Source organism: Leptidea sinapis, chromosome 16 (genome assembly GCF_905404315.1).
Source record: "Leptidea sinapis chromosome 16, ilLepSina1.1, whole genome shotgun sequence".
Classification (NCBI taxonomy): Eukaryota; Metazoa; Arthropoda; class Insecta; order Lepidoptera; family Pieridae; genus Leptidea; species Leptidea sinapis.
Window position 1 is genome coordinate 13,097,074 of NC_066280.1, and position 19,947 is coordinate 13,117,020.

Consider the following 19,947-nt stretch of genomic DNA (forward strand, 5'->3'; position numbering starts at 1 on the left):
AAGGCCTTTTTGTCCCGAGAGTTACTTAGATCCGAATATTCATATATGTTATAGTACCTTCTTTTACAGAATTGATATAAATTCGCATAAATTTAGGTTCTGCATGTCAACAGGGACCTTAATGTAAAAACGCATAGCTATAGCCCTTAGCAAAGTTATCCTTATTTCTAAAATTGACATTATGGCTGTCACTAGTTTTCAAAAGAATTTATATTTTTTTACATACATAAGGATTTCATACATGTATTGCGATGTCCAACACTGTTAAACTCTAACGAAGCTCAAAATCGCTAAACGAGCTATTAGATAGCCTGGAGTTTCTTTGCGCGACAGAATGCTTCCGACATTACCGGTATTAGTAAGTTAAAGTTGCAATAGGTAGGCAACATCGCTCGCAGGACCGATATTCGATGTGTACAGAAGTTCTTAAGGGGCCACTACTTGGACTGATGACCTGATAAAGGTACCGGGAACCATTGGATGCAACCGACTATGAACGGTCGTTGTTTGTGCCTTGGGGGACAAATATGTTCAAAAGGGGAGGTAACGTATGTCTTCGGGCTGATGATGATGACTATGATGATCTTTTTACCTAAATATTTTAATTGCGGCGAACACATAAATATACAGCATTTATACAAATGTAAGTGAATCTCCAACTAGATACCGCAGGCTTTGTCGCAAAGTGCGGCAACAAATACTACGCCCAAGTGGGCGTCGAGCAAGTCTTGAAAAATGTGTGACGTTGAAGTACCACACGTTCTCTTAAACTTTGGTAATAATTCAGAATTAAATGCCGGGTTGCGTAGTAAATTAACCTTGCAAAAATAATACTACAAGAAATAAGGAAGACACTGGGATCACATATCATTAGTAAGTATTTTATATTTTATTAATTTCAATGTAAAATAACACGAAGCGTTAAGTTACAAAATTTTAAAGATGCCATTGAGTGTCAAGATACAACGCACACAAGCATCTAATAGTTGCCGTAATTAAAAAGCTATTGTTCTTAGATAGTGCGGTATCTAGTTGTAGCGCAGCGGAGAACAATCCTTAATCTAAGATAACTATATATTTTTAACATATAATTATAAAACACTAAATAGGTACTTATATCTATAAAGTATAAGGTGTCTTTCGTTCTCATATTCATAGACACCGCAATAGGGCACAAATAACTCACGTAAGTCAAGATGGCATGATATTACGAATTTCAAATAACTATACTTACTCAGTATGTAGATACCTATAGCTATGGAACCTTCAGTCACTACACATATAGATTCACTATGATTTATAGTAACGCACTTATCGCGCGTATTCAGTGAGCCTGTTCGTTGCTTGGTAACAATATAAATGTATCGGTCAATCGATTTAACTTTGTCGACTCATCTGCTTGAACGGCAAACTTGAATGAAATCTATATATATAAAAATGAATTGCTGTTCGTTAGTCTCGCTAAAACTCGAAAGGACCGATTTGGCTAATTTTGGTCTTGAATAATCTGTGGAAGTCCAGAGAAGGTTTAAAAGGTGAATAAATATGAAAATGCTCGGAATGAAATAAAAACAACAATTTTGTTTTTCCTTTAATGTGTCCCCCGTCGTTCAGAAATCAAACTAATTTGATTTTTTATATCTTTCTAACTTTCTTAGGAGGTAAAAAATAAACTGAATTTTGGCTAACTATAGTTGGTAGATTAACTGCAGTTGTTAATTATCTAACAGATTATTTATGTAGATTGATAGATCTTAAGTTTATTATTATGCCGAAAAACCAGTAAAAATTGGGGAAATGACAATTATTTGTCAATATTGTAAGACGTTACAATACAGTGATGAATCTACAGGATTATGTTGTGCTGGAGGCAAAGTAAAATTGCTACAATTGGTCCCAACAACAGATCCTTTACGCTATTTAGTTACTGGGATTGGAAATTACAACAACAGGGTGCCATATTTTACGAAATAATTCTTGATGTTATGATATATTATTGACAAATTCATTAGAAACATTATTTTATTTATTATATACAGAACAACGTCTGTCGGGTCAGCTAGTAATAATAATAAAACAGCATAATGCATGTGAATATAATAATTGAGATTTCAACGTCTACTTTACGTTAGATAATAATATTAATACTCTTGTTATATGAAAATCAACTAAGTTATTATTTATTTTCCTTTTATTTATTTTTAAGTTAAGAACTTTGTTTTAGTGTTAATTTTCTTAGATTATAATGAAGCTGAGATGTACATACACATAAAAGCCCCTAAATAAATAAAGAAAAAAAATGTAAGTAGGTATATACATATATAAGTATTTATTGTTATCAATATATTTTATTACGTATATAATTAAAATTCATACATTTTTATTCAAAACAGGATTTAAAAACACTTATAGAATGTCATAAACTACCACCCATTCGAAAATGTATGCCTCATACCTGAGAAGAACGGGCGAAAGAAGAACAGCGCGCTTCTTCTTTCTACAAATATAATATCGTCCAGTAAAATGTATTATTAAATAACCTGAGGGTGGTCGCTCCATTCTCAATTTATAGCAGCATCAAAGTTTATGTAATAGTAATCATTATGAAAATCATTTATGTTATAGTAACCTTTGATCACACAAACGCTTTTTAACAATTCTTTTGAATTTCGTATCACATAATATTCGTTATATTGTATCTATTATTGTTAGTTAGCTGCTTAAAATCCTTGTTAAATTTGTAGGTCGAACTGTATTTTGTATTTAAATTAATGTCTTGTAATCAGAGTGGTGTATGCACCAGTAACTGGCATTCATACCAGATTATAAACCTGTAAGACCATAATTATTTTTAATATTTTGTATGTAATGCTGTTGGTGTGTCAATAAATAAATATGTTTTGAATATTTTTTTGGGATTATGTTGTAAAGCATATACGTCGCCCAACAAAATACTTACTGACTCGACTTAACCGAGTAGTAGGCATATAACAAGTTTGTTTGTTCCTGGTGTAAACATTGTGATTAGGTATCACAATTTCTAGCAAATTTGCTAAGGTAACATTATCTAGAGTATATTGAGAAGCAATATTTAAAATGTTTATTTCTAGAATTATTCTCTCAATGATTAAATTCAATTGTGGCTTCTAACGTAATATTTCTAAGATACTATGTAGATATTGGCATATATTTTTCTTCTTATATTCTTCCATAATCTTAGTTCTATCCCATTTTCAAATTCCATATTATTTTTCGATTTATTACTGAAGCGCTCCAGAAGTAGTCGGAGTACGTAGTTCGTTCCCAATAATCTCCTCACAAATGTGACAAGTTAGGGATTACAAAAAAGTTCCATCTCAATTTTATTTTTGCATGTGACGAGTTGGTAAATTGACAAATCTATATATCTACATTTGCTTACAGTTATTCATAAAAAATAATTTATCATAATTAATCAAAACACGACTGCAATAACAAAATCTTAATAGAAACCAAGATGGCCGCAATAAAAAACTTGACTTAATTAAATAAATAGCAATTTATATTATAATCTATACTTGTAAATAATAATAATAAATGGAGAGCTGGTTTTTTCCTTTGGTTACACTGCGAAAACTACTGAACCGATCGGAATAATACAAAACCATAAGATGCAGCGTGTTTCGAAGAAGGTTTTATACTTTTGTTTGTTGGTGATTACTTATGCGGAAGCTATATTTTTTGCCTTATACTACCATAATATATAGGTACTTAGAATAATAACGTTTAGAACGTGAGTAGGCCCAAGCGAAATGAAGCACTTTCAATGTAGTCGTTTATGACTACATTTCCCGCCGCTTCAGTGTCATTCTGTCAACTTCCAGGACAATCAGTGCGCGAAATTTAAGGACGCGTTTACGAATCCGACAAAAATAATATATTTTTCGGTAGAGTTTGTGATAAAATGAAACTAAATAATAGTATAAGATATAATATTTTCAAAAACACGGGAAGTAATTAATGAATATGTTATAAATAATCTCAGAGAAAAATGAATCGTCTAAATTCCTATATTTTTCTGATAAGTATGAGCTTTAAAATGTGGTATTAAGGGTTATTTTATTTTGTCACTCCGTACGCATTGCACAGAGAGAAACAACGTCAGTTGCGCTCGGCCGCCGTCGTGCGTAGACACTGTGTCTGTTGTAAGTAGCAGCTCGTACTCGGAAAGATCGCTGTAGGAACATGAATATTTTTATAAGCTCTACAATACTGTCTTTGATACTTAACATATTTTGTACGCAATCAGATTTTCAAAAAAATATCTTTCTGTATTTTTTTGAAGAATTAGTGATTTATAAGTTCATCTCTAAATATAAGGTCTCTACTCTATATTAAATCGAAATCCAAGATGGCACCTATGAAATTTACGAACTTCTCTTCATGGGTGTCATTTTCATGGTTTTCGGGGTCAACAATAACGAATATCGAGTCAAAATGGAAATCCAAGATGGTACCTATGAATTTTACCAACTTCTCTTCATGGGTGTCGTTTTCATGGTTTTCGGGGTCAACAATAACGAATTTCGGGTCAAAATCGAAATCCATGAAGGCGCCTATGAAATCTACAAAATTTTCTTCATGGGTGTCATTTACATCGTCTAAATTAGAATTCATTCATAAACTTATAATATTGTAATCATAAGGTATAAGCTATTACATAAATGTAACGTATATCTTCCTGAATACCGCATTATTTTCAAAAGACCAAAGGAAATGTCATGTATCAAATCTGAATCTAACTTTCAAAGACCTATCCAACGATACACCACAAGGTAAGTCTCCAGTATTTTTTTCATCTCCATTATTAGGGGAAGTGTCCTTAGGGGGGAAGCGTCCAAAGCACCAGAAAACACAAAAAATGGCGTGCGTACAAAGTACACATGTCAGAAGTGAAACTTATTTGTGAGAACCAATTTTTAAATCTCTTTTATATTAATAATTATCCTAATCTGATCTCTAAATCAATTGATTTTTGTCAATATTAGAAATTATTAGATGTTTTACTAATTATTATTACTCATTAAACCTGCACAATGGCAATGGGCAGGACACCTAATACGATGCAAACAAGAAAAATGGGCCAAAATAGTAACAGAATTGTATCCTAGAGAAGGAAAAAGACAGAGAGGGAGACCGAGTCATAGATGGAGCGACGATTTAAAAGATGCCGCTGGTGTGACGTGGAGCAGATCATGTCATGACCGAGAACACTGGAAGAGCCTGGGGGAGGCCTATGCGAAAGCAAAACAATCTGTGCCGATGTCTACTGCAAGCTAAATCGAAAACTATGTAAAGATTGTTATTAAAGGCTATTATTATTATTATAAACCTGCACAATACAAAGCTAGTAGGGATGTTCTACTTACATGCGGCCGCGCGCTAAACCTGCATGATACAACGCTAGTAGTGAAGTTGTTTTACTTCATAGCGGTACCGTCTGCTTCATGATACATTCGAATTTTCTCACTCTATCTCAATCAGACTCAATCTCCCTCCCCTCTTCTTGGATAAAGACGTCCTTCATTTTCGTGACACTTTATTCCGTTTCATCCGTATAAAATTAAACCTCATGCGGGCAAAGAAATTTCACTTCTAAAATGATCCCAAATTCGTTCTCTGCACCCTCGAGAACCTCTAATACGATATCCATATTGTTGAAATCATAATTTTGCGCGGCAGCCAATTTGGATTTCAAAAATGATAACAAATTCGTTCTCTGCACCCTCAAGAACCTCGGATACGATAACCATATTGTTGAAATCATAATTTTGCGCGGCGGCCATCTTGGATTTCAAAAATGATCCCAAAATCGTTCTCTGCATCCTCGAGAACCTCGGGTACGATACCTATATTGTTGAAACCATAATTTTGCGCGGCGGCCATCTTGGATTTCATAAATGATCGCAAATTCATTCTCTACACCATCAAGAACCTCGGATACGATACCCATATTGTTGAAATCATAATTTTGCGCGCCGGCCATCTTGGATTTCAAAACTGATCCCAAAATCGTTCTCTGCACCCTCGATAACCTCGGATACGATAGCAATATTTCGAAAATCATAATTTTTCGCGGCAGCCATCTCGAATTTAAAAAAAACTGCGTTTACTGCATACGACGTTATGCGACAAAATTGCCATCTAAAGTTCTAATATTTAACTACTAAACGAATACATCAACCTACTAAACCAATTATCAAAAATACATAGGTATTAAAAAAACAAAATTCAAACTTGCTAATGTATCAAATTCATTTGATTCCCGCAATTAACTTAAGGCACGTGTATGTGTTTTTTTTTTTTATGGAATAGGAGGACAAACGAGCGTACGGGTCACCTGGTGTTAAGTGATCACCGCCGCCCACATTCTCTTGCAACACCAGAGGAATCACAAGAGCGTTGCCGGCCTTTAAGGAAGGTGTACGCGCTTTTTTTGAAGGTACCCATGTCGTATCGTCCCGGAAACACCGCACAAGGAAGCTCATTCCACAGCTTTGTAGTACGAGGGAGAAAGCTTCTTGAAAACCGCACTGTGGAGGACCGCCACACATCCAGATGGTGGGGATGATATCCTAACTTGTGGCGTGTCGTGCGATGGTGAAATTCAGCGGCAGGAATCAGGTTAAACAGCTCTTCGGAACACTCCCCGTGATAAATGCGGTAGAAGACACACAATGCAGCGACGTCTCTGCGCAACGCCAAGTGATCCAGCCGTTCACAGAGCACTGAGTCCCCGACAATTCGAGCTGCTCTACGTTGCACGCGGTCAAATGGATCGAGCAGATACTGGGGTGCACCAGACCAGAGATGACAGCAATACTCCATGTGTGGCCGGACCTGCGCTTTGCAGAGCGCTAGAATGTGAGCCGGCTTGAAGTATTGCCGTGCTCTATTGATGACGCCCAGCTTCTTCGAAGCCAATTTGGCTTTGCTCTCCAGATGGCCACGGAATTGGCAATCGCTCCAGATTTCGAGACCCAGTATTCCGATACTAGGCGCGGCTTTAAGAGAAGTGTTCTCGAAGAGCGGTGATACGACAAATGGGGTTTTTTTAGTGGTAAACGCGCAAACTTGAGTCTTCTGGGGGTTAAATTGGACAAGGTTCAATTTACCCCATTCCGCGACCTTCTCGAGAGAGGACTCGATAGAAGACACAAGTTTCTCCCGGCACTGGTCGATGATTTCCCGAGAGAGACCTGCATGGCCCGTGTATACGGCATCACCAGTGCTGTCATCTGCATAGCAATGCTATGTATAAATATGTTGGAGGTGTCCAACATATCATTGATATGCAGAAGAAACAGCGTAGGAGATAGCACACAGCCTTGGGGCACTCCAGCATTCACGGGCTTCGGGTTCGAGCAATATCCGTCGACAACGACCTGTATGCTACGCCCAGTGAGGAAGCTGGAGGTCCACTTGCACAAGCTCTCGGGAAGCCCAAATGATGTAAGTTTTGAGAGGAGCGCCTTGTGCCATACACGATCAAAGGCCTTCGCTATATCCAGGCTAACTGCCAGGCCTTCCCCCTTGCTTTCAATAGCCGCCGCCCATCTTGTGTCAGGTATACCAGAAGATCACCTGCCGACCGACCATGGCGAAACCCGTATTGTCGGTCGTTGATCAACTGGTGACCCTCTAGGTATACCAAGAGCTGACGGCTAATTATGCTTTCCATGATTTTGGAGAGCAGGGAGGTAATAGCAATAGGCCTGTAGTTTGCCGGATCCGAACTGTCTCCTTTTTTTTGGATCGGATGGACAAGGGCTGACTTCCATGAGTCAGGGACTACGCCTTTTGAATAAGAGTGCCGGAATAAACGCGTTAGCACCGGCGTCAACTCAGGGGCACACGTTCTAAGCACGATTGGAGAAATGCCATCCGGCCCGCTCGACTTCCTGACGTCCAACGAAAACAGAGCTCGCCTAACAGTTTTCTGTCTGAACTGTACTTCAGGCATAGAGCTCTGACACCGCGGGATGGTCGGCGGTGTTTTTCCGTTGTCGTCAAGAGTCGAGTTGGAGGCGAAAAGAGCGCACAGGAGCTCGGCTTTCTCTTTTGCCGTATGGGCCAGGGTGTCATTCCTCATGTGCAACGGCGGCATGGACGGCTGGTTGAAGTTACCAAGAGCAGCTTTCGACAACGACCAGAACTTGCGTGTTCCGGTCGGGTAACTGGAAAGCTGCTCGCCGATTTTGACGACTTGCTTAGACTTCGCACGGGCGATTTGCCGCTTAAAAAATCTGGAGGCACGGTTATATTTCCTCTTAAGAACTTTTCAGTTCGGATCCTTTGTGCCCAGCGCCGCAACCCAAGTTCGATACGCCTGTTTTTTGCAGTCAGATGCTGCTTTAACTGACGCATCGAACCAGGGCTGTGATCTGCCACCGATCGGTACTACAGAGCTTGGTATAAAAATATCCATGCCTTGCAGTATCACATCGCCTACTGCAATGGCGCAGGGACTAGGATCATCCGAAGGGAAACAAACCTTGCCCCAAGGGTAGGATGCAAAAAAGGAACGCATCCTAATTCCTATCCCAATCTGCTGACTTGTAGTGCCAAACGCGGCGGGTCGCTGGTGGTCTGCGACGTTGGCGTCGGATAGGCACTACACTCCTGACCAGGCAATGGTCGGACGTTCCGAGAGGGGCGTCGACAAAGACCTGGTCACCATCGGGATGTGTAGTCAGCAGATGTGTTTGAGCGGTGTCAGTGTAGTTGTGCGATTCGATACCTCTCTGTTTTGAGAACGCGTCCTTAATTGAAAAATGACTTACTGTGCAGTCACAGGGTGTCACAAAGATAACAATAATATAAATTATGAAAAGAAAATCACATTTCACACCAAAAGAACTTCTTTACTTGCACTTCAAAAATTGTTGCAACCATAATTAAATACGTGCTGTTTTTATCAAATTCTTAATTAATATTTTATTTCTTCTTTCTTATAGTTATTACATATAACCTAGTATTTCTTACAATTTACTGATTTAGGGAAATGTCTATTCACTTGCAACAGTATTTGGCTGTGTTGGCGAATGTAAGTATATGACGTTCACGCACACATTAGTGATAATGTTACTTTTATATTAACAAGAACTATGAATGAAACTATCGTTCTGAGCGTTATTATTCTATGTATAGTTATATATTTGCAATACAAATAATTCAGTCAATGACATTGCATTACATATGACAATTAATACAATGAGCGGAATCGGGAACTTGTACAGCCTAGCGAAACTCTCTAAGAAAAAAGCGATTCACTCGATTGAATGAAACGTAGAGTCAATTGACAGATTGACAGATAACTGCTTTATATATTCTTGTAAAAAACGGAGATAACTGAAACCACTGACCTGTATAAATACCACTAGACTATTCCATATATTTGACAGCAAATTTTTTGTGCTTATTTGAAGCGCCACTCACGAGCGTCCAAAGAACTAATTTTGATTTTTATTACAAATGGCTGCGAAGGAACGTTTAAAACTCTGAAGCATTTTGAATTAATTTCGTTCGTTTTCCGTGTTATCTTTACTTGAAGTACACATTTTTTTTGTAAATAATTTCCCACCATCTATCGATCTTTGCTGTAGTTGTCATCACTATTTTTAGTATCGCAGACTCTCGCTACATGACCAACAGCGCCAAAATGGCGAATATCAAACAGGCACAAAAGCACTTTGACAACAACCAGTCCAGTGGTACTTTTTATTTTCTTAGGCACTGCACAGTATGCGCATTCCGCCAAAGTAGAGGTCAGTGGCTCAAACCCACTACGTATTAAGCAAATGTTCGCTTTCAAACTTAGTCAGATTATACTTCGTCGCAAACGCAATCCTGTAATTACTACTATTTCAAAGTTATGTCATATGACTGCACGTTTCATACTAAATTAAATTTAAATTTTTACTTAGGCAGTCCCGCCTCTTATAACGTAGTACTTACGTCTTGTTTCTTACTCATACACTAATAAATGTGCTTGTGTTGCCTATAATCGCAATTTTATATTCGCTATTTTGGCGCTGTTGGCCATAGCAAGAGTCTGCGGTACTAAAACTAGTAATGAAGATCTCAGCTAAACAAATATCGATATATGGTGGGAAACTACAAAAAAGGTGTGTTCTTTATAACGTTGATTCCTGAAGTTTAAGTAACACGGAAAACGAACGAAAGTTATTCATAATGCAAAAATAGTGCAGAGTGCTGTACGCTTCTCTCACAGCCATTTGTAATATACGTACGTCAATATTAGTTCTCTGGACGCTCGGGAGTTGCGCTTCAAATAGGCACAAATTATCTGTCAAACATATGGAACTAACAGCTTGTCCAGTGGTATTTATACAGGTCAGTGGGTGGTGAGCATACGGCCAGAGACAGCGAGCTGTCCTCGCTTATCCGAGCGCACCACCTGTGCTAATTATTTTTTGTTGTGGTCCACACCAACCACCAAAACTGACTGACTTGATGATCGGTCAGTCAGTCAGTCAGTGATGAGTGAGTGACAAAATTAAGAAACTTTGACTAGTTATAATTCTTAAACTACTGGTTCAAATTGACTGATTTGAAAAACACCATGTTTATACAATGTCTGCTTGCTTACTGACTGGCTTAAAATTTTATCCAGAACGAACTTATAGGGGATCGAAAAAAGCCTGAAATGCTTCAAGAAAAGGATGGTAAGTCCTTGCCGCTTGTTTTTTTTTCTCGACTTGGTTGACTTTTGTTGCTCAAGTAAAAATGGAAAGCATAATATTATTCGAATGTACAAATGAGGGTAAAGTACCTATATACCTCATAGTTTAGGTACAGACGGTTCGGCAGTCAGCCACAAAGTTTTTAGTTTGGTGGCAGTATATTTACATAGATGGCGCTACAACGTTAATGACTGTTTAATCTAATAAATATAAAATGTACCCAGTAAATTTCTAAAAAAGATATTTCCACCAATAACAGAACGTTGTATAAATATTATATTATCGTCAACCAAGTTTCCGTTAAAATATTGACGTACGTGACATTGACATTTGACTTATTATTTACCTATCAAACTTCACAGAATGTGCTATTGTAATTTGTAATGATAGAACTGTCAACTGATTTGTTATGTGATCAACTGTTCACTGTTCAGTGTTCATAAGTTGTTGTAACGGGAACTAAATGGTTAATGTAAATTGTGATGTGATTGTTATTTGTATGCCATAAATTGAAATTACCAATCAAATAAAGCAGATAGTACACTCGAACTATACACTAAGTAATAATATAAATACTTACCTTCAGAACAAAATTTTGTGTGAAGTGTCTGTGATTAAAAATATAAATTGAACATTTCCATTTTACCCTGCAGGTTTTGGAAGGGGCTATTCTTCTATTAATTGTAAGTACTTACTATGCTTTTAAAATTATCACAAAATATTAATGCACTCTGTTTTGAAAAACTAAAATGAAATTTTAAAAATACTTTTCATGTAAATATGATAAACCCTCAATAATATTTTTAAATTTTCTCTTTTATTGAGCAATATATGAGAATAGTTAATTATAAATACTTCAGTACTTAAAACTGTATTGAATTTAAAAATTTCAAATCATCCTTCATATTTTAACAAAGACATTGGTGTAAAAGGCTGCAAAAGAAGAATAATAATTTAGAGTACATGTAGTGCCATGTGGAAGAATTCTAATAAATGGACAAGATTAGACATAGTAGATTGCCACAATTGCATATGCCTTTGCTATACTAGTGGGTCGTTTACCAGCTGTCTGTAAGACTGCACATTTTTTGTGACATCTTGTAGAATCTTGGGTGTAATCAAGAAACCTTAGCGGCACTGACTGCATTGTAATTTAACCTTCTGTCTGCTGCTGTTGCCATATATATATTTACCAGTTGCAGGCTCCTTTGCACAGGATGTCGGCTAGATTATAGGTACCACAATGGCGCCTATTTGTACCATGAAGCAGTAATGTGTAAGCATTACTGTTTCGGTCTGAACGGTGTCGTAGCTAGTGAAATTACTGGGCAAATGAGACTTAACATCTTAGGTCTCAAGGTGTAGTGCCACTCATAATTTTTGGGGTTTTTCAAGAATCCTGAGCCGCACTGCATTGTAATGGACAGGGCCCATCAATTACAATCAGCTGAACATCCTGCTCGTCTCATCCCTTATTTTTATAAAAAAATATGGCAACGGCATGTGACCACCGTTTAGTATGATGTTATAAAGTTCACACATAAGACATTAATGGGCAGGCACTTACCTGGGAATTGGAAATGAGATTGCCACATCAAGTACTCTGATTCTAGGCAAGACGTTAAGGAAAGTGTTGCTTATGAGAGCCAATACAACAAAACTAACTATTGTGTGGTTACTTGGTGTAAAGACAAGTTACTCAAGCACACGATCAACATGAAAGTATTAGAGAGAGATGAATGTTATATTATACTTGATGGTGATACAACGGAACAAGTAGTAGAGTTATTTAATTGTAGAAACTTGCTTAAAAGGGTTTGGAAATGCAATGGTGATATTGAAATAGTGAATTAGAGTATCCGTGTATGTGTTTATTCACAGCCAAAATTTTTCTTTTAACAAGGCATATATGGCTGTTTGAATATGTTTTGTTTCTGATGCTTACTGATGTTAGTGGATGTTCATAGGGACATGGTTGATATGATTACTTATATAAACAGGGTGAGATTTTTCAAGTGGATGTTAATGGCTAAAACTATGAAGAATAGCAAAAAATACTAAAAGTTTTGATCCAATAAAAATTGAATCTACATCAATTGTTTTTTGAAAAATCAATATTCCTACTGAGGAATCTAACCCAATGATTTTGAATAGTAAAAATAGCATTTATAGGTGGCTAACACACATTATTTTAGTATATATATTTTATCATATGTATATACTACACAAACAAGTATTTATTTAATAGCCGCAATAGTTAATTACACTATACGATAATGTCATTAATAACACTAAGAAGGATCAAATTATGGGAGGTAATGATGTGCTGTAAACTTAAATAAATGTTGGATTTAAACAAAATTGTAAACAATTTGTTATGTTTTTTTTTTAAATGTGATAACCCTCACTTCTAGGATAGATACGCAAATAAAATTTGAAAATTTTATGAATGATGCGGGACTCGAACCCATGACCTCCGGCGTTCCGTGCCGGTGCTCTAAACCACTGAGCTAACCATTCGAGTACCACCTCGTTATAAAATTCTGTTTGCTTTTTTTTGTGAACAAAATTGTGTTTTCTTTTGATGGGTGCTGTAGCTAGTGTCATAACTGGGCTATTGAGACTTAACAATGCAAGTGCAAGCAATTAAACAGAGAGGTGACCGGACCGACAATCTAGTCAAGATTGCAGGAATAGGTTGGATGAGGGCAGCACAGGACCAATAATCATGGTGATCTTTGGGGAAGGCCTTTGTCCATTAGTGGATATCTTCCAGCTAAAATGATGATCTTATGCCTGTATCTTATATATAAAATTCTCGTGTCACAATGTTCGTTCCCGTACTCCTCCGAAACTGCTTGACCCATTCTCATGAATTTTTTTGAGCATATTGAGTAATAATAATAATAATCGAATAATACTAATAATTCTTTATTTGCATAATGTGTGTATAAAAGTCTACAAAAAATACAATACGAATCAACACATTAGCCCAAAAGGCATGCAACATCAGCTCCACGTCATTACTTAGTCTCGCCATAAATACTGTCACAATTAAAAATAAACAAAATAATAGATTTGAATTTGGAATCCGTCATTTTTATATGATTGTTCATTGAGATTTCTCGTTTTGGCGCCAATACATTTAACAATATTTTACGATTTAAAATGGAGTGGGGTGATAAAGAGAACCGAATCGCTGTGATTGCATTACACAAAGTAGGTATGGAGCCAAATGAAATTTTTAAAACTCTCCATACGCTTGGTATTAGTAAAATGTTTGTGTACCGGGCTATTAATAGGTACAAATAGACCTCCTCTGTTTATGGCAGAATAATATATAGCCATCAACGTGTTCGTACGAAAAAGGTGGTCAAAGAAGGATGGGAAATTATTCGAAGGAATCCTGACTGAAAGCAAAAGATTTTAATTCGGGAGATGAAGATAGCACCTAGAACCATGTCGCGTATTTTAAAAAGTACATACAAGTACTCCTGAGTTTTTGTAAACAAGTCTATTTGGATGTCGTTGGTGTCAAGCCCTGCCCTGGGAACTCAACAAAAAAAGCCTAACAGATGTATGATATATTTGCTCAATATTTTTAATCAGTTTTGATGATTACACAAATAAAATTTGAAAACAAAATTTTACGAACGATGCGGGACTCCAACCCACGACCTGTCGCGTTCCGTGCGAGTGCTCTTCCAACTGAATTAACCGTTCCTGTGACGTATCGTCATAAAATCTTGTATGCTTTGTTCAACTCTTAGGTTGTGGCTTCATATACAGGATCTACTTTACAGTTGATAACTTGCTGAACCTCAATATTTGCATAATTATTAGGAAATTGACTTGAGATGTCGCTCTTGCAAATCTAAACAATTTGTTATGTTTTTGAAGTGGTAACCCTCACTTCTAGAATTAATACACAAATAAAATTTAAAAACAAAATTTTGTGAATGATGCGGGACTCGAACCTACGACCTCTGGCGTTCCGTACCGGTGCTCTTAACCGTTCGAGTGACTTATCGTCCTAAAATCTGATTTAAGACTCCCGCATCGTTCATAAAATTTTGTTTTCAAATATATTTGTGTATCCTAGAAATCTAGTTATCACTTTAAAGTCATAACAAATTGTTAAGTTTTGATTATTGTTGCTAAAATACATGGGTCACTTACATTTGATTATAATTAATATTTCAAACAAAGGCTCATAATACAAATGATTTATAGGAAGTAGCCGATCACGCAATTAATAATTGTTGAACAGTGTACGGTTGCAAACAGTATTAAATATAATGTCGAATAAATTAAATTTTACATTCAATTTAAATTTATTACCGTTCCGATATGATAGATGTTTATTTAACTTCATCGTAGGGTAGAGATAAATTCATATTTTAGGTATGGCTTCGATTAACGGCTGTTCCCAATACAGTCTATCTCTTACTTGAGATAAAAATCGTAACTATCGTTGACTTTTCTGTCCCAATAAACTTATCGACGGTAACTCAACTTATCCGCACACGCTGTCTGTCAATGGGTCGACGTACCTATAGCTTACCAGCGATACAAGTAAGTATGGATATTGCAATTCATGCGTCCCAATATAAGGCTATAAGAATGACTTATCGGGTATATTGGTACAGCTTCAGATTGTTGACAGCTAATTACTGACAGTAGAAGGTAGTAATTTATCTCTATCTGTCGATAGTATATTGGGAACGACCGTTATTCAGTCTCAACAATAGATAGATTTGAATTTTAATTAAGATTACGGATTTCAATTTGCACTTATACCGACCATAAATATATCTAAATAAAAAAGCAACCAAAAATAAGTGCTGTGGGACATTTAAACTCTAGCATCTCATTATATTGTTGATAACGTTATACGTACCTACATAAGCGAATTTGCGAGAAACTGCGACAATCATAATGTTAACACGAGGAACAAACATAAACTTGTTATGCCTACTAGTCGGTTAAATTGAGTTTAGTAAGTCTTGTTGGGCGATGTCATATGCTTTTACCACATGATTCCAGAAAATGTACAAAACAAATGTGTTACGAAATTCAAACGAATTGTTAAATACGTTTTATGTGGTAAAGGTTACTATAACATAAATGATTTTCCGATACCACATATTTGATGTCATTTCTAATGTCTTCTTATTTAGACTTTTATGATACTGAAAAACGGCCCGGCTTACAACCTCTCTTGCTGTTGAGTGTTCAGTATCCCCAATATGAAGCTTGTGCGCTTAGCAGATAATGTTGAACACAGATAAAAATAGTCGCGTTTTAAAAGCGCTGATTTCTATGTGAGTTCTGGCGTCTATGTGTTTCAGTTCATCGCATTTTTAATGTACTTTGATAAAGTACAGGCCCGGGGTTATGTTTCGAATTTCAAAAGGTACTCTTGACTCTTTTATGCGCAGTGATGAAGACAGAGACAACAATACACTAGATAACGGTTTTTATATTGAGACGCTTTCTTCAAAACGGACCTACGGCTGAGATTTATAGACCGTACTAAGACTTAGCTCAAACTTTACTCGCGTAAAATTAAGCTGAATGTCATAATCCAACCCTCATTTCACACCTTTAGGGGGGTGTTTTCTCAAAACCGTTTCTTATTTGTCACTTGTATAGTTTTTATAAAGTCTAAGTACAAAGTCTATAGATGTCAGCCTTAGACTTAAGTCTTGTCCACACAGAACAACGGGGAACGAAGGCTCTCCCTTATCTTTCATTCTATAGCTAACTTCTGCTCTCGTTCGTTATATATGGATCCGGTAACCGTACGGCGTAATGGTGGTTTTGGGATGTGTATCAGATTATATTGTCATTGATATGGAAAAGGGAAGTGCCCGACCGGCCCAAGGGTGTCGTAAGCGGCGACTGAGGGCATTTACCAGTGGGGGGCTTCTTTGCACAGGTTGCCGGCTAGATTATGGGTACCACAACGGCGCCTATTTCTGCCGTGAAACAGTAATGTGTTTCGGTCTGAAGGGCGCCGTAGCTAGTTAAATTACTTGGTAAATGAGACTTGACATCGTATGTCTCAAGGTGACGAGTGCTTTTGGGTTTTTCACAAATCCTGAGCGGCACTGCATTGTGATGGGCAGGACATATTAATTACCATCATCTGTACGTCCTGCTCGTCTCGTCCCCTATTTTCATAAAAAAAATGTTACCTCCAAAAGTTCGATGTGTATCAGCTTGTTCGGGAACCAGTTTCCATTAGTATTATCTAACCGATGTCCTTCCCCGATTAAACAAATGATCTTCAATTGTTTGTCCATTGTTATGTGTTGAATAAAACAATGAGTGCCCTGCAAGATTGTAATGAGCGCAGATAACGATGCTCTCACGCGGAGTCTATTGTTTTGATGTGTGACTGAAGGCAATGTGGTACATGCATCAAGGAAGTCGATATCAGGCATCTTGTTCACAACACTAATTGACCAGGTAGACCAAATTAGTTCTATAAAAAAAGGAGTGTTTTTGTTTATAATTAACACGTGGAAGAATGAACCTTATATAAAAACCTAGGTGTGAGAAAGAGACGGAATAGGTGAAGACCATGAAACCGTTTGAAACCATTTAGTGTCCATTAGTCTCCTGTCAAATTGGACCGCGTTTTAACTTAAGTGTTTTAACTAGCAGACGTGAGCATTTACCCCCTTATTCATAATGGTCCGCTAACTTTAAACAGCCGCTTAGGAGCGTTTTTTCTCATTCTGACTTAGGTCAATAGAAGGAGACAGAGTGAGAGTTAGCAGACTATTATGAATAAGGGGGTTTAAATTTAGTCTCGCAGTAATGAGGAGAGTGTTTGTCTATTTACTGCTAGTATACTAAGTTTATGGTATAAGCACACTTAATTCCAAAATTGAAGCTTTTGTGTTACAGTCCCTATTTTGAAGACTAGAGTGATATAGGAAATAAATATTGTTCATATAAAAATAATAATTTTTCTAGTATATTAAATCAAAATAATGTAGCATTTGCCCATTAAGGTTTGCGATAGGTCCATTTGACCGCGTGCAACGCAAAGCCGCTCGAATTGTCGGGGACGTCGCTTCATTGTGTGTCTTCTACCGCATTTATCACGGGGAGTGTTCCGAAGAGCTTTTTATTGATTGATTTCCTTAAAGGCCGGCAACACTCTTGTGATTCCTCTGGTGTATCAAGATAATGTGGGCGGCGGTGATCACGTAACACCAGGTGACCCGTACGCTCGTTTGTCCTCCTATTCCATGAAAAAAAAAAAGGTTAAAATCATATACATAATATCTTACCAGGTACTACAAATAACTACTGGGTTTTTGTTTGCATTGTGTGCAGCGATAAACTTAATCCTGTTTTATTGATCGCATCGTTATCAAATACTCATTATCAACTCTATAATTATTCTGTCTCTACCTGTCAGAATAAATTGCTGCTACACGCTAGATAGATTATAGTATAAAGTGAATATGGGGGGGGGGGGAATGTTACGCTATGTTTATACACTCCCTCTTATTCATAATAGTCTGCTAACTTAAAGCATTGCTAATTCGTACTCTGTCTTCTTCTATTGACCTAAGCTAGAATGAGAAAATACACTCCTTAGCGGCTGTATAAAGTTATCGGACCATTATGAATATGGGGGTTAGTACTATACTAGCGTAATAGATTGCTATATGTTACAACACCATTTAATACAGAACACGACACCATTATATTTTTTTTATCTACTCCCATGCTTTAAATCCTTTATTAAAGATTCTAAAACAGTAAGCTTATTGCCAACATTAAAACACCCAATGTCCTAGTAACCGTTACATTATCCAAACGAGTGTTGTAATGAAATTCAGTACAACATTATATCATCCGTTTTCATTATAACACTCCTTTGGATGATATTATGGTTACTAGGACTGGCTTTTTTAATGTTGGCAGTAAGCTAACTGTTGCAGAATCTTTTATAGAGGACTCATATTATTGGTGTAGATAAAGTCTTGTATGCAACTGTTGATAATTAGGTGTTAAAATACGCATGTGATACTATTATCGCCCACATTCGTGTTTTAATACCCCTTATTACACAACAGTTGCATAAATAACTATTAATTAATATCCGTTTAAACACAGAGCAAACAATAATAACACAAAATTTAAAACGTGGTCCAATTTGACAGGAGACTAATGGACACTAAATTGTTTCTAAACGGTTTCATGGTCTTCATGTATTCCGTCTCTTTCTCACACCTAGGTTTGTATGTAAGGATAGTTATCTCAATTTCAGACAGGGTTCGTCTATTACGGTAGTATACTAAGTTTATGGTTATGTTAGTTTTCTGCCCTAAAAAAACAAAAATATTAATACTACACTATAAAATTACCTATATTAAAGATCTAATCTAAACATTGCCTCTAGCTGTCATAAATTATTTTTCAACTAACCTGCAAACATAAATATTGAAAGAGCATTATTCGTATTAAACAAACTGGGTGATAAAACAGCTCTTACCACGTACCTTACCTACTCCAAAGTATTATTAACAAGATCGTGGCCGTCTTTTTATGATTCTCACTTAAGGCGACACTAAATGCCGGCGACCTTGAGCGATATGAGTTCACGGCTCCTATGTAACAAAGCAAATTTATTGGGTCGAAAATGTAACATTTTAACAAGCGCAAACTGCTTAATTGCTTACAATCCTCATTGTTGATTACTAATCTAAATAAATGTACCTACATAAAAAAGTAAAATCTATAAGAACAATTTTTATGATAGTAGTATGCTAAACAAATGCATGATGCCGAGAAAAAACTTGTTTAACTGCAAAGAAAACTGGTAGTTTGTAATAGCTCTGGTGTGTTAAATATAACTAACAATAAGCATTAGCAACCTACAAGTAAGACTTAAGGGTATGTGTAACAGGATATAGTAGTGTTCATAGCTCCAAATCCTATATTTTCACCACAAAACTTGTCTAAAAACACCTTGTTTGCATGTTTTCTGTTTACCCTTCGCCTTAAATTGAAGACCTTTTTATTACAAACGGTTCGTGATTGTTCGAGTCGTAGAGGAAATGGCAAAGAGACGCCTTTCTTAATGACAATAACGGACAAGACGAGCAGGACGTTCAGCTGATGGTAATTGATACGATGATAATTACTGCAATATAACGCTGAAATCGCGACAAAT

At 36.7% G+C, this 19,947-nt stretch overlaps 2 protein-coding genes and 1 long non-coding RNA gene across 6 annotated transcripts in view; 1 reads left to right on the forward strand and 2 right to left on the reverse strand.

Annotated features, from left to right (window-relative positions):
• Positions 1–19,947, reverse strand: part of LOC126968774 (uncharacterized) — a 384,859-nt gene that overhangs the window by 276,486 nt on the left and 88,426 nt on the right. The gene's annotated exons all lie outside the window — the stretch shown is intronic.
• LOC126968736 (calaxin) overlaps positions 1–19,947 on the reverse strand; it is a 199,376-nt gene that overhangs the window by 16,486 nt on the left and 162,943 nt on the right. The window lies entirely within an intron of this gene.
• The window catches only part of LOC126968734 (uncharacterized), a 93,130-nt gene continuing 84,371 nt past the window's right edge, over positions 11,189–19,947 (forward strand). For both annotated transcript variants that reach the window (XM_050813838.1, XM_050813841.1), the window contains exon 1: positions 11,189–11,428. The gene's annotated coding sequence lies outside the window, so the exon portion shown is untranslated. The remainder of the gene's footprint in view (positions 11,429–19,947) is intronic.